The sequence below is a fragment of the Tasmannia lanceolata genome, unplaced genomic scaffold (assembly GCF_043159265.1).
Source record: "Tasmannia lanceolata isolate RefF3 unplaced genomic scaffold, GAP_Taslan_0.1 ptg000008l, whole genome shotgun sequence".
Lineage (NCBI taxonomy): Eukaryota > Viridiplantae > Streptophyta > Magnoliopsida > Canellales > Winteraceae > Tasmannia > Tasmannia lanceolata.
In genome coordinates, this window is record NW_027518685.1 from 29,879,387 (window position 1) to 29,892,364 (window position 12,978).

At 36.3% G+C, this 12,978-nt stretch overlaps 1 long non-coding RNA gene across 1 annotated transcript in view; it reads left to right on the forward strand.

Moving 5' to 3' along the window:
- The first annotated feature begins 959 nt into the window (after positions 1–959).
- LOC143883553 (uncharacterized) overlaps positions 960–12,978 on the forward strand; it is a 28,371-nt gene continuing 16,352 nt past the window's right edge. The window contains exons 1-5 of the long non-coding RNA XR_013252421.1: positions 960–1,068; positions 2,699–2,846; positions 5,052–5,265; positions 8,070–8,204; positions 8,360–8,401. This is a non-coding gene — a long non-coding RNA (uncharacterized LOC143883553). The remainder of the gene's footprint in view (positions 1,069–2,698; positions 2,847–5,051; positions 5,266–8,069; positions 8,205–8,359; positions 8,402–12,978) is intronic.

A 12,978-nucleotide genomic window follows, 5' to 3' on the forward strand; every position in this document is an offset into this window, starting at 1 on the left:
GTGTATTCATGACTACCTTTTCAGGTTGTAACTTGTGTCGGGTATTACCAACCCCGACCAAAAAATAACCTGGGTTGGGCTTAGAAATCATGGATCTTGGGTAAGGTCGGCTTAGAGCCGAGTAGATTCCTTTCACCTTCTTCATGAAATTTTTCTAAAGGATTCATTTTAACCGACCCAACGAGTTTGGGATAAAGGCTTTGTTGAGTTGAGTTGAGCTGAGTATAATATTAGCAACTAAGAGCAGTGATGGCAGTTGCAGCAGCAAGTAGCAGTTGTAGGAGACCTTATGTAGTTGTTGATGTAGTTAACGAGTGATACTGTGATAGTAGTAACTAGTAATTATGTAGTATTAAGTATACTTAATATAACTGGATGCAGACATAGATGTAGTAGTAGTTGTTGTTCTAATTGTACCAACCATGTAACATTAAGTAACTATGTGTAGATGCAGACAGAGGTGCAATAGTTGTAGTTGTTGTTGTGGTTCTGATTCTGATTCTGCAGGTAATGAGAAGCTTAAAAGATGAAGCCCATTTATTTGAAATCCCACTATAGTAATGCCAACAAAAATAGGAAATGAGAGCAGTAAGTAGATGAAGTAGATGCAGAAATAGGTACTGTCGCAGTATAGTATCAGGTGTCGTAGTAATCACAACAGAAATGTTTATAGTAGTAATTACTAGTACCAGCACTCTAGTAGTAGTTAGCACTTAGTAGCAGCGTTAAAACCTTGGACTCGGATGAGAACTCGGCCAAGTTAGCACTTAGGAGTTGCTACTCAATTATTTGACTTCAAATGATAGTAATGGTCGCTGATTTAATAGTAAGCTGTAGAGTTGTGTAGTACTGTCGGTGGCACTACGCAAACAAAAGGGGGTGGAAATATCATTTCCGTTGCAATTAATGTTAGGCTTTGTTGGGTTTAGTGTTTTGTTTCCAATCCTTACTATTCTAAAAGCTAAACCACTGAAAGTTCGTCAACCAACTTTTGCCATAATTCCCTACCCCTGTTCTCTTCTTTCTTCCTGCTACCAGAACTGATATGGACAATTATAGATAAGCAAGGTAGCCTATCTATAGTTTTTTTTTTCTAATTATTTTATTTAGAAAATGCACAATGAGATACTGCATTGATTAATCTTTTCGTTTGCATCAATAATTCTGGATAATGGCTTTGTTTTTGTGGGAAATGGTGAAACAATTTCAGTTTTTTATCTTTTGTCCCAACATTGGTTCTACTGCTTTCTCTTAATTTAACATGTTGGTTTTTTGGTTGTGAAAATGGTGAGTATCACTTTTTAGCAAGAGTGTATTGTTATTGTTCTATATATTCGTCTATAAGGGTTTTTGATTTGCTCTGCATCTCTTATTCAAAAAACAAGCTTCTTTTACTAGATGACCCATGCCCAGTTTCTATCAAGATCCTACACCTCTTAAGTTGGAGTTAAATAAGATCATTTTAGTGGTGTTTTCATTAATTGTGTATGGCATAATTTGCTTGATATAAAATTTCTCAATATTCTTTCATTAATGCTATAGAGTTCTTTTAATCCATTTATTTTACTCTAAAGCATAGTCATAGCGACATTGTGTAGATCATACTATTTCTTCAGTTATTTATTGTTTTAGAAAGTATTTCTTCAGTTATCGGTGCTGTTTAAATTTCGTGTTTAAACAGCAGACCAATAAATTTCACTTGGAAAAAATATTGGTCAGTTGTTATGTGGAATTACTTTGTCCAATCTGCTTCGGTGGTGGATAATAGGAATTATTGGGTGCTTCATGAGCTATGGTTACTTTCGTAGCTTTACGCCTGCTTCCAATGCCTTGCAATTTGAAAGAAGAAATACTAAAAGAGCAGAAAACATAAAATTGAACTCGGACAAGGTTTAAATTCCCTCGAGTTGGATGGAAGACCACACAACCAGTAGATACATATATTGCTGTATATATTCTGGAAAAAGTTTCTGACTGCAGCCTCTTTCTTATAAAATCATAAATTTATCCCCAACGATCCACTTCAGGGTCTTTTCCCATTTGAACTCCTTTAAAAATGATGCAGAAATACATATGTTAAAATGTCATTACAGAGGATGACTCATATCCTTAGTATGAGCAATCTGTTGATGCTTTTTTCTCTTCTCTCAAACTCTACTAATGTCAGTGGTAGAAAAACTGACCTCATCAAACTCCATGTGTCTGGGCCACTTTATACGACGAAGGAAGAAGCATATGGAATTAGAAGTGAATTTAGTCATGTACAGGCTTTATTTTTTCAAGAACCATGTTCCGTTAGTACTCTGAAATGATTTTTACTGTTAAACTTCTCTAAATTTGCTGTGTTTTACATATGATGCATACAGTTGCATACCAGCTCAAAAAAAAATTTGGGATGTTGTAGTTCTTTACCTTTCCTCTCTTCAATGAAGCCTAGAACACTAGGTTTTGAAGGATAGGGCATTTTACACCTTTAGTTTGGACAATTTCAGCACCTTGAATATTGTTTCGCCTTTTATTACCGTGGTTGTAATGCCATATGTATTGTTTATGTGCTATAAATGAAGTACCCATTTCTCTTCAACTTTTCTTCTCACTATATTCCTTCGTTTAGAAAGTTTTTTTCATCTTTTACTCAGCTTGACTTCCTTACCAATTGCCATACTTGAGTGCTCATTGTTAAGAATTTTTTTGTTAGGTAAGCTGCGACCCCAAGGTTGAGATACAAAGCCTCAACCATTGAGCTGCAGGCCCAACCCTCATTGTTAAGATTTGTTCAAGAACATTACCACAAATCACTTGGGTATCATAAGTGCATATGAAAGATCCATTCTAGCTAACCCTCGGTACGAACAACTCGTATAGCGGATTAGCAATCCGTTGCTTTAGTCCACACAACAAAACATCTGCTATTTTATCTTGTTGGAAAATTGGATTTTGCCCAACCCACATTACTTTTAATGCATACATCTGTTTAAGGGATTCTCATATGTTCTCCTATGAATTGCTCAAGTTTTCTCGTGTATTTTGATTCCAATTGATGCTTTCACTCCTACATCTTCATTTGTGCCAAAACCACTGCTATGAGAATTTCCATTCATGCAGTCCTTAGTTTTATATTTTTCCTTATTGGGAGAAATCAGAATCAAGATCAGTGACTTGAGAAAATCTACACTACTCTAACAAAAGGTTGTAAGTTCCGTTTAAATGTTGGCAACCCTCAAAGATGAGGAAACAAAAATAATATATTTTATCTTTCATATGGGTTTTATGAAGTAATTGACTTGGAATGCACAACATAGAATTACAAGTCATTTTCAGGTTTAAGTTGTTAAAACTAACAAAATCTTGAGGTGAAAACCCAAGCTGGAGTTTAAGTTGTTTAAATGTCCGTAAATAGGTTATTGTAGTCCTTTGCATAAAGCACGTGGAAAGCATCTTTAATTGAACTTTGGGGGTATGATTTATGTTTCTTCTCTTCTTTTTAATAACTTACTACAGGTTATTTGCTTGCAATAACTTTAGAGTAACTTCATTCTTTTTTCCTTTTTTGGTTTCATTGATTGTGGGGATTGCTCTCATTGGTGTGGTTTGGAAAAGGCCATTTACCACGACAAAACCTTGTTTTAAATGTTGAGCTTGTCTTTTTAATTCAACTTAGTTTTATTGGGATGAAATGAGCACTTGAAAACCATCTTTAATGAAGATCTTTTGGTGCAATTTCTGTGGTTTCTCTATTTTTCATAGCTCATTGCAGTCCATTGTATGCTAGTAAATGGAATAAATGTTTAATCAACGTTTTTTACCACAACCTTTGCAATTTCTAAATGTTTTAAGAGCTCACTGGATTCCTTTTCATATAAGCAAGCGGAAAGCATCTCTTATCAAGATTTTCAAGGGAAACTTTTGGGGTTTCTTTCCTTTTTGTATCTGCACATCTTTGCATAAGAGCACCTAGAAAGCATGCTTAGTCAAGTTTCCGAGGTGTAGTTTCTGTTGTTTTTATTACCTCACTGCATTTGTGGGTTTTGGGGGCATGCTAATAATTATCCACCACTCTTCCAGTATTTCCACCCCTGTTGTTTGTTTTATCCTCCCAAAAGCCCAGAAAAAATTAATTCGATTTTCAACAATTTGCCATCCCCATTATTTAGAATCTTTTTGAAGCACTGCGTTAATTTAGCATTTCCCATTTATTCAGTTTCCTTCTTCTTTTTACATCATCTCTCTTTCAGTTTCTGTTTTTTTTTCTTTCATTTTTTGCACCATTTTTTAATAGCCATCCTTTGCCGATATACATGTGCAAGATGGTTGATGGGCAGACAAGCCTCATGTATAGAATCATCCTATTGATACTGTTTAGGCATGAGAAACCTCATGCCATTCTCTTTAGGTCGATGCCCAAGGAAGTTCTGATTAGCACGGATGGATTTCTCATTATTTTTTTGGGTAATTTTTTAACACCATCTTCCTATTGTTTTTTTGTTTTTTTTTTTAAATTCTCTGGGTATTTTTCCCGCTGTCCAGTATTTTTTTTTTTTTAACATTTTCCTCTTTTTTCTTTTCTGGGTTTGTTTTCATGCTTCTCTGCATCTCTATCTTTCCCCGTTTCTCTTTTGGGGTCATAGGCTGTCTTGTCAAACGTCCATTAGATGGGCCACAGCCTAAATTGGTTGTGCCCCAAAAATCATTTCCATAGGTCGATCCTAACCCTCCAATATGAATGTAGAGGGTTGATCCTAACCCTCTATAGATTGATACAATAGTGCTGATAACATTTCATCATGAAACTAAATTTCGATTTGCCTGCAATGCTTCTGTGTGCATAAAAAACAGTAGTAAACTTGGTATTCTGTCCCACTTCTTTGCATTAGACAATCTAATATACCATACATGACATGTGTTTTTCATCTCGATAATTAAACCCGCCCTGATAATTATTCTCTCTGTTCCGTTTATGGTCCAAGAATTGTGAATTCCCATTATTTCGTTTCAAAAGTAATGGCAGTTCTCACTTTTTAATTAGGTTTTTATTTCTATGTAATACTCAGGATGCTATATATACTTATATAGAGCAAGGTTTACTGTGGCAATTGAAGTAGCTGCTGTGTTACTCAAAATATCGGGTTTTACTTTGGCAATTGAAGATTTTATACCATTTGTGAAACCTTATCCACTGATGGTTATGAGATTTCTTTCAACTTTGCTGGCCGAAAAGAGAAAGTTGAATAAGCTTTACAACCTATTGCAGTCATAGAGGCATTGGTACGTAACAGTAGGATAAATCCATTTCAAAACTTGCAATGTTACATAGTTTTTCCGCTCCAAATTTAGTATTTGAATTGTTTGAAATTGAATTTTAGATTTTATTTTCTTGCCATCTTATTCATGTGACAATATCTTCGAATAGAGTAATATGTTCTGATAATAGAGCATGTGTAAGGAAGATAAAGAAACAAATGGTAGCAAATAAGAATTTAGGCCATGTTTGGATTGCAAGAAATTTCTGTAACAGGCAACATAATTTTTTCCCCAAACTTTCATGTTTTTCCATTGATTAGAAAATAAGAAAAAGTAGTTCGAACAAGGTTCAAGTTTTATTTGCAGGGCCCTTTAATTTATAATGTCTTCCCTAAAATTTAAAATTTGCCTCTAAATTATGCAAAAAAAAAAAAAAACAAAAAAAAAAAAACCTAGGAAAATTTTTTCCTCGAGAAATGATTTTTCCTACAATGCAAACAAGGTCCAAGTACATGGAAGCTTAACTAGAATCAAAAGCCATTTGTTCAATGATTAAAACCATATATTTGCTAGGCTTTGTTATGATAAGAATGGGCCGTGGACCAAATTTCTTTCCCATTAAAGTATCTTAACCTTTCGATTTGTTGAAATTTTTTCAAAGATTATAGATCGTTGTTCCTTTTTTCTTTTTCTTTTTAACTTTTTAACTGTCTATTTAAGGACCACAAAAGTAGACTTACTAAAATTGAGGGCCGTTTGTTCAATGATTAAAACCATGTATTTGTTAGGCTTTGTTTATAATAAGGATAAGCCATGGAACAAAAGTCTTTCCTATTAAACTATCTTAATCTTTTGATTTGTTGAATTTTTTGTAAAGAAAATAGTTCATTGCTCCCCCTCCCTTTTTTTACTTTTTAACTGTCTATTTAAGGACCACAAAAGTAGACTTAGAATCATCCAATTGGTTGGATTTTAGTGTCTATCCTATCCATAAAAGGCCCAGCAGGTATATGGTTTTTTCTCTGAAATTTTTACATTCATTGACTTGAACTAAGGTTATATATTGGTTGGTTGTTTATCATTGAAGCTGGATTCTTTTATGAGTTCTATCAAAATAAAATCTCTTTATAAAAGCTCTTGTCAATCCTTTTTCATGAAGTAATGCTTGCTCCAAGAGCGATGAGGCCAGGTGACACCTCTTGAATTTAATTTTCGCGGGTGTTGAAGATAACCATTTGCTTTTTTGACTCAAATTGGACTTTTATCCGATGGAAGATACTATAAATTTTGTATGGGGTCATGGCCTTTGTGCACTGATGGGTATGTGTCTAAGTGATTGGCTTTGATTTAGCCTTTTCATTTTCACGGGATCAATGTAATTTTTGTGATGTGAAACGATACTTGAGTTTAGTATGCCTCAAGTTGTTATGAATTCCTGAAATTTGTGTTAATGGGTGTGTGGAAATGACTGGTTCTCAGTGACTCTATGCTTGTTTTCCAGCTTATGTATTCTGTATGCATTTAATATTTTTATGGATTGGGTCAATTCGTGGATTTCAAGGGTGTTGAGGATACAACTTCGTGAATTTCAGCTTTTATCTTCGGTGTATGCAATGCGATGAAAGTAAGCAATGTAATTAAATGAGGATATAGTCTAAAATACAATGGGATGTGGTTTTGTCTTAATGTTTTTACTCTTGGCACATTGTGATGATTGCTTCATGCGCGATTACCTATATATTTTTGAAATTACCAGTTCTGCTCCTATGCTACCATTTCAATTATGGGAAATACAGCTCCTTTTAGGAAAACTAAAAAAGACAAACAAGAGAGGTTGAAATATATATATATATATATATATATATATATATATATATATATATATATATATATTCCTTTGCTTTTCTATGTTCTATTGACACTATCTTCTAGGCATGAGGTCGGAGGCTAAGGATATTGGGCCTCTGAGAAATACAATTTCTTGATCCATAGACTATTTTGCTGTGATTGCAATTTCTTGGGTTGTAAAATTTTGGTGACTTACCTCTATCAATAAAAGAACAATAATCATAAATCATAGAGTAACAATTTTGATTTCTGTAACTCAATTTTGCACTTTGTCGTTGTAGAGTCGAAGATTAACTTCCTTTGTATATGCATTCCTCTTTAGAAACATCAAATGGTTTTTGGACTTTTGAAATTCCGGAACAATAGAGATTTTGATCCTTTTTTGTTGCTAACTGCAGATTGATATGCTATGTCTATTCTTTGTTTACGATGTAGAGCTGAGACAATTTTTCTATATATTCTAGGTGTGCTTGCACTCCATTGTGACCTGTTGGTCACGGGTTTGAGTCACGGAAACAGCCTCTCTGCAAAGTAGGGGTAAGGCTGCGTACATCTAGCCCTCCCCAGACCCCGCAATGGCGGGAGCCTCGCGCACTACTAGATGTGCTTGTAAATTCGGTTTTGAAGAATCCTGCCATGTGCCATTTGTAACACTAACACATTGCTATGCCAATTGGGTGTTCTTTACACATTCATCCTGAATCTTTTCGGTAGGAATTACTTTTGGTAACACCTATAGTTTACCATTTATTCACAGAGGCCATGCATGTATAATGTTAAAAAATTATTCCCATTCAAAAAAAAAAGGACAAGGATAAAAGTACTCTCTCTTAAGAGGCGGAGATGGACTTTGTACAGACAATTAGAATCCATGTTGGGAGCTTGAAAAGCAGAGCTGATGATTGTATCATCCTTCTGAGAACCATTTCTTCAAGAATAATACTATTCATCTCTCGAACAATATTACGGTATACTTGTAGGATGCTTCAGAGGAGTCTACATCATACATCAGAGCTTCTGTCCATCGTGAATGATGAGAATGGTCCTGTTTAGATAGAAATTTTATATACCAAACGCACTACAATTGCTTCATCCCCCGAGACGTAGCCTACAAGGTCAGATTGCCCATGCTTAAACTAGAGATTGTAGTTGAGAAAAGTTCCTTTGATTTATGTCGACTTCTCATCTATAGATGCCCAGTATGCATGCTCTGTTTCTGAACTAATACTTCATGCTCTGTTTCTGATACTCTAATGCTTCCTTGTTGCAGATTTGGATTATGTCGCCAAAGACCAAAGATGAACTATGCAATGTAAATATACTTCACACTTACCTTGCATATGAGAAGTCTAGCCAAAATTGCATGGTTTTTAAAGGTGGAAAGATTCTATTTCATGGGGGAGGCTCGAGTCATTTGCCCTTTAACTGTTTGAAAGAAAAACTAAATGTTGATGTCATTTTCGTACTTAAATCAAACCCACCTTATTTAATAATCATACAGCCATTCTTTCCCCACATGGATGGTTTTCTTTTGTGTATTTTTATTGCCTTCTTTAAGAATCATTTATCCCCATGTTGTACATTATAATAGATCCCGAACTTTTTGACAAAAAGAATAATCTTGGTCCTAATTTACATGGACAGCTCAACTTCACAAACAACAATTTAAATGAGGGAAGAATGAGTGTTCTATATAAACATAGCAAGAAAAAACTTGACCACAATTTCGGTTAACACAAATCAGGACCTGTTTAACTCTTTTGTTTTCTTGTTGTTATTTATTTACTGTTGTTATTGATGTATTAATTCATGCCAATCAGCTAGTGTTATGTTATGAACACCAAGCTAATTCAATTTTGTTTCGGACTGCATTCAGCAATGGGAAATGAGAAGTCTAATATCTACTGGGAAGCAGAACTGCCTCCAAAATATGACAGAGTTGGGATTGAAAACTGTTGGGTATATATAATATAACCCATGTATGTTCTAATATAAGCCCAATAGGTAATGGACCAGGTGTAGCGGGCCCATTTGGGCTGGAGCCCATTAACCTCTCTTAACCCTAGTGTATCTCTATATATAGGGGCTGGAGGCAACAAACTTGGTATTCCAAACTAGATACCTTGGGTGTAATGCTTTAAGCATCTTGCTTAAACCCTAATTATTGCTCTAACAATCTTAAAGCATTAGGAAAACCCTAATTTCTGAATCGTCCCATCGTGATGGCTGATTTTGCTCTTCCTCAACTCATACGCCCACAAAAGAAGACGTTTCTGCCGCTCGTGGTTGTTTAATCCAATTGTTGGAATTCTTTGGTGGCAACGAGTTTAAGCAATCGTTGGGATTTCTTCAACAGTAAAGTGCCGTCTGTCACTCTCTCGCCCAACAAGCAATCGTTTTTGTTTAGCATCCATGAATATAAAGGACTTGCTGATTTTGGGTTGGGTGGTTCTCACGACAGGGTATTATCCTCTCTCTCCCTCCAAATAAAGTTTTGTCTCTTTCCTCCCAAGCAAACCCACCGTCCCTACCGTCTCTTGTTATTAAAAACAGAGAGCCGAGACTTCTTTTGGGAGGAGATTTTGTTGGCCGAAACCCACTTGTTCCTATTTTCTGATAGTGACAGAGTATTGGTCGGTGCAATTTTTGGGCGTGATTGCCGATTCCAATTTTTGGAAAACGTCCATTGCCGAATCAAATTTTTGTGGCTAAATCCCATCGTAGAAACCCCCTTGGAGGAAAGCCCATTGATAGCTCACTTTGGTGGTAGTTTAGAGCGTAACCCTCATTTGGGGCTGATTACTTTGGTAATCGTTTCGGGTCCATTGGCTAATCTTGCAGTCGGTTTGAATCGGCTCTTGGACTCGGCTTTGATTTGGTTCTTGGAGCTCAACTTGGAATTAGTTCTCTGCTTTCTTGGATTTGGTTCTGCATCTCCCATCCAGGTGCACTCTTTCCAAATTTTTTTTATTTTCCTCTAAAAATACAATGGAAAAGAATTATATGCCTTTTGAGATGGTCAAACTTCAATCCTTTGGTGGGTCTGAGTTTAACTCTTGGAAGCGAAAGACTCAATTCGGTCTAAAAATATATGAATTGTTTTTACACCGTTTTGAGTACATTTGCTGAGACGGATGAAGAAGTTGATGAATCTCAATGGCTTAGAGATGAGGATTTCTGCAAAGACTACTTGTTGAATTGTCTTTCAGATCGTCTTGCAGAAACCTATAGTAAATTTAACACTGCTAAAGCAATATGGGACAACTTAGATGCTCAATTCAAGAAGGAGGAGGAATTGTCCAAGACCCATCTTGTGGACAAATTCATGGATTTCAAGTTTCAAGAGGACAAAGAAATCACTCCTCAAGTGAATGATCTAGAGAATTTGAGATCTAAGTTGCATAATGAAAAAATAGTTGTCTGTGATTCGTTTCTTGTGGGTGCAATTATATATAAATTACCATCTGCATGGCATTCTTTTAAAACCGAAATGTATCGGAAAAAGGTGCAAGTGGGACTGGATGATCTCAAACGATTCATTCGAATCGAAGATGAGAATCGGGCTATGAATAACTTGGAGATGGTTAGACAGCAACAATCAGCTGCTAACGCGGTAATATATCCCAAGAAATTTCCTCGGAAATCCAAGTCACCTAAAAGTGACCCTCCCAAGTTGGAGGCCAAAAAGACTATCTTTCAGAAAAAGAAGGGCAAGTGCTACAACTGTGGGAAATGGGGTCATTTTGCTGCAGAGTGTAAACAACCTAAGAAGGCTAAATCTGACACACCACAAAAGGAAGCTCATATGATGGTGGGCAGTGCTGCGCCTAAGAGCTTTATTGCCATGTTAGGCAAATGGTAAGGCCAGTACTTCTTCAGACTGGTGGTTAGATACAGGAGCCACCTGCCATGTTTGCAACTCGAAGAAACTACTTACGGATGCTGTTGGCGTGAAAGAGACCGTTACAGTGGCTAGTGGAGCTGAGGCAACAGTGACTCACACTGGAACTGCAAACCTGGTCCTTTCTTCAGGTAAAATACTAACTTTAAAAAATGTTAAAGTAGTTCCTGCTATTCAAAAGAATTTAATTTCTATTAGTCTCTTGGACAATGCTGGCATGTGTTCTTCCTTTTTGGGTGGTAGAGTAACTTTAACTGTTAACTCTTATTATTTTGGCTGTGCTTTCTTAATCGATGGTATGTATAGACTGAGTTTAGCAAATGAAACCGTTAGTCAGGTTAGTTCCACTTTGATTGATCCTAAGTTGTTACACACTAGATTGGGACATGTGAACTATAGGAAAATGGTCAAACTTGCTAAAACTTATAATATACCTTTAGATACATCGATTAGATTTGACAAATGTGAAGTGTGTGCCCAAACCAAGATCACTAGAAAACCTTTTCGTTCGGTTTCTAGGAGCACACAACTTCTTGAATTAATACATTCTGACCTCTGTGACTTTAAAAGTTTCACTACTAGAGGTGGTCGGAAGTATTTAATCACTTTTATAGATGATTTTTCTCGATATTGTCATATTTATCTCCTAAAATCGAAAGATGAAGCTTTTGATAAATTTAAAATTTTCAAGAATCGTGTTGAAAATCAATTGAACTTGAAAATTAAGCGATTTAGGAGTGATAGAGGAGGAGAATACACTTTGACAGAGTTCAAGGAATTCTGTGCCTCTCAGGGCATAATACTTGAAACTACTGCTCCTTACTCACCTCAATCTAATGGCATAGCTGAACGTAAGAACCGGACGTTAACTGAAATGTTAAACTCTATGTTATTGACAGCTGGCATGCCTACTAGCTATTGGGGAGAAGCAGCTTTAACTGCAAATCACATCCTGAATAGAGTACCACACTCTAAGTTGCCCTCTACTTCTTATGAGTTATGGCATAACCATCCTTGTAGATATGACACTCTTAAGACTTGGGGTTGTATTGCTTATGTGCGGATACAAGACCCTAGGAGACCTAAGGTAGGACCTAGAACCAACACTTGTGTTTATCTAGGTGGTGCAGAAGATAGTGCTGCTGATCGGTTTTTGGATCTATCTACCAATTTGGTTATAGAATCTAGAGATGCAGTATTCTTTAAGAATAAATTCCTCAGAGATCATGGTTTGAACCTACCTGGCGATACTGAGATGGTTACAGAATCGCATGTAGAGTTTGAACAGAATACTTCTGACACCTGTCCTACACTGATTTCTACATCAGAACCTTTAAGAGTTTCTACAAGAGATAGAGTACCCAAGAACTTTGGTGAGGACTTTGTGACCTACCATATAGAGAATGATCCATCAACCTATAAGGAAGCGATGAGATCTAGGGACTCTTTGTTGTGGGCAGAAGCCATTGATGATGAAATGAGCTCTCTGCTACAAAATCAAACTTGGCAGCTAGTCGATTTGCTAAAAGGGGCTAAGGCTGTGGGCTGTAAGTGGATTTTGAAGAAGAAACTTAATCCTGACGGATCCATAGCTCGGTATAAAGCACGTTTAGTAGCTAAGGGCTATACTCAAGTCAGTGGGATAGACTACTTTGATGTTTACTCACCGGTCTGTCATTTGGCAACGATAAGAATTCTTCTTGCTTTGGCTTCTATTGAGAAGTATGATGTGCATCAAATGGATGTAAAAACGGCTTTCCTTAATGGAGACCTCACAGAGGAAATCTACATGAACCAACCTGAAGGGTTTGTCATGGAAGGTTTCGAGAACAGAGTTTGTAAGTTACACAAATCCTTGCATGGTCTTAAACAAGCACCTAAATTGTGGCATCAAAAATTTGACAAGGTAGTAAAGAGCTTTGGTTTTCAGACCAGTTACTCAGATAAATGCCTTTACTATCGTTCTGTGTCGAATAAGGTTGCGATTA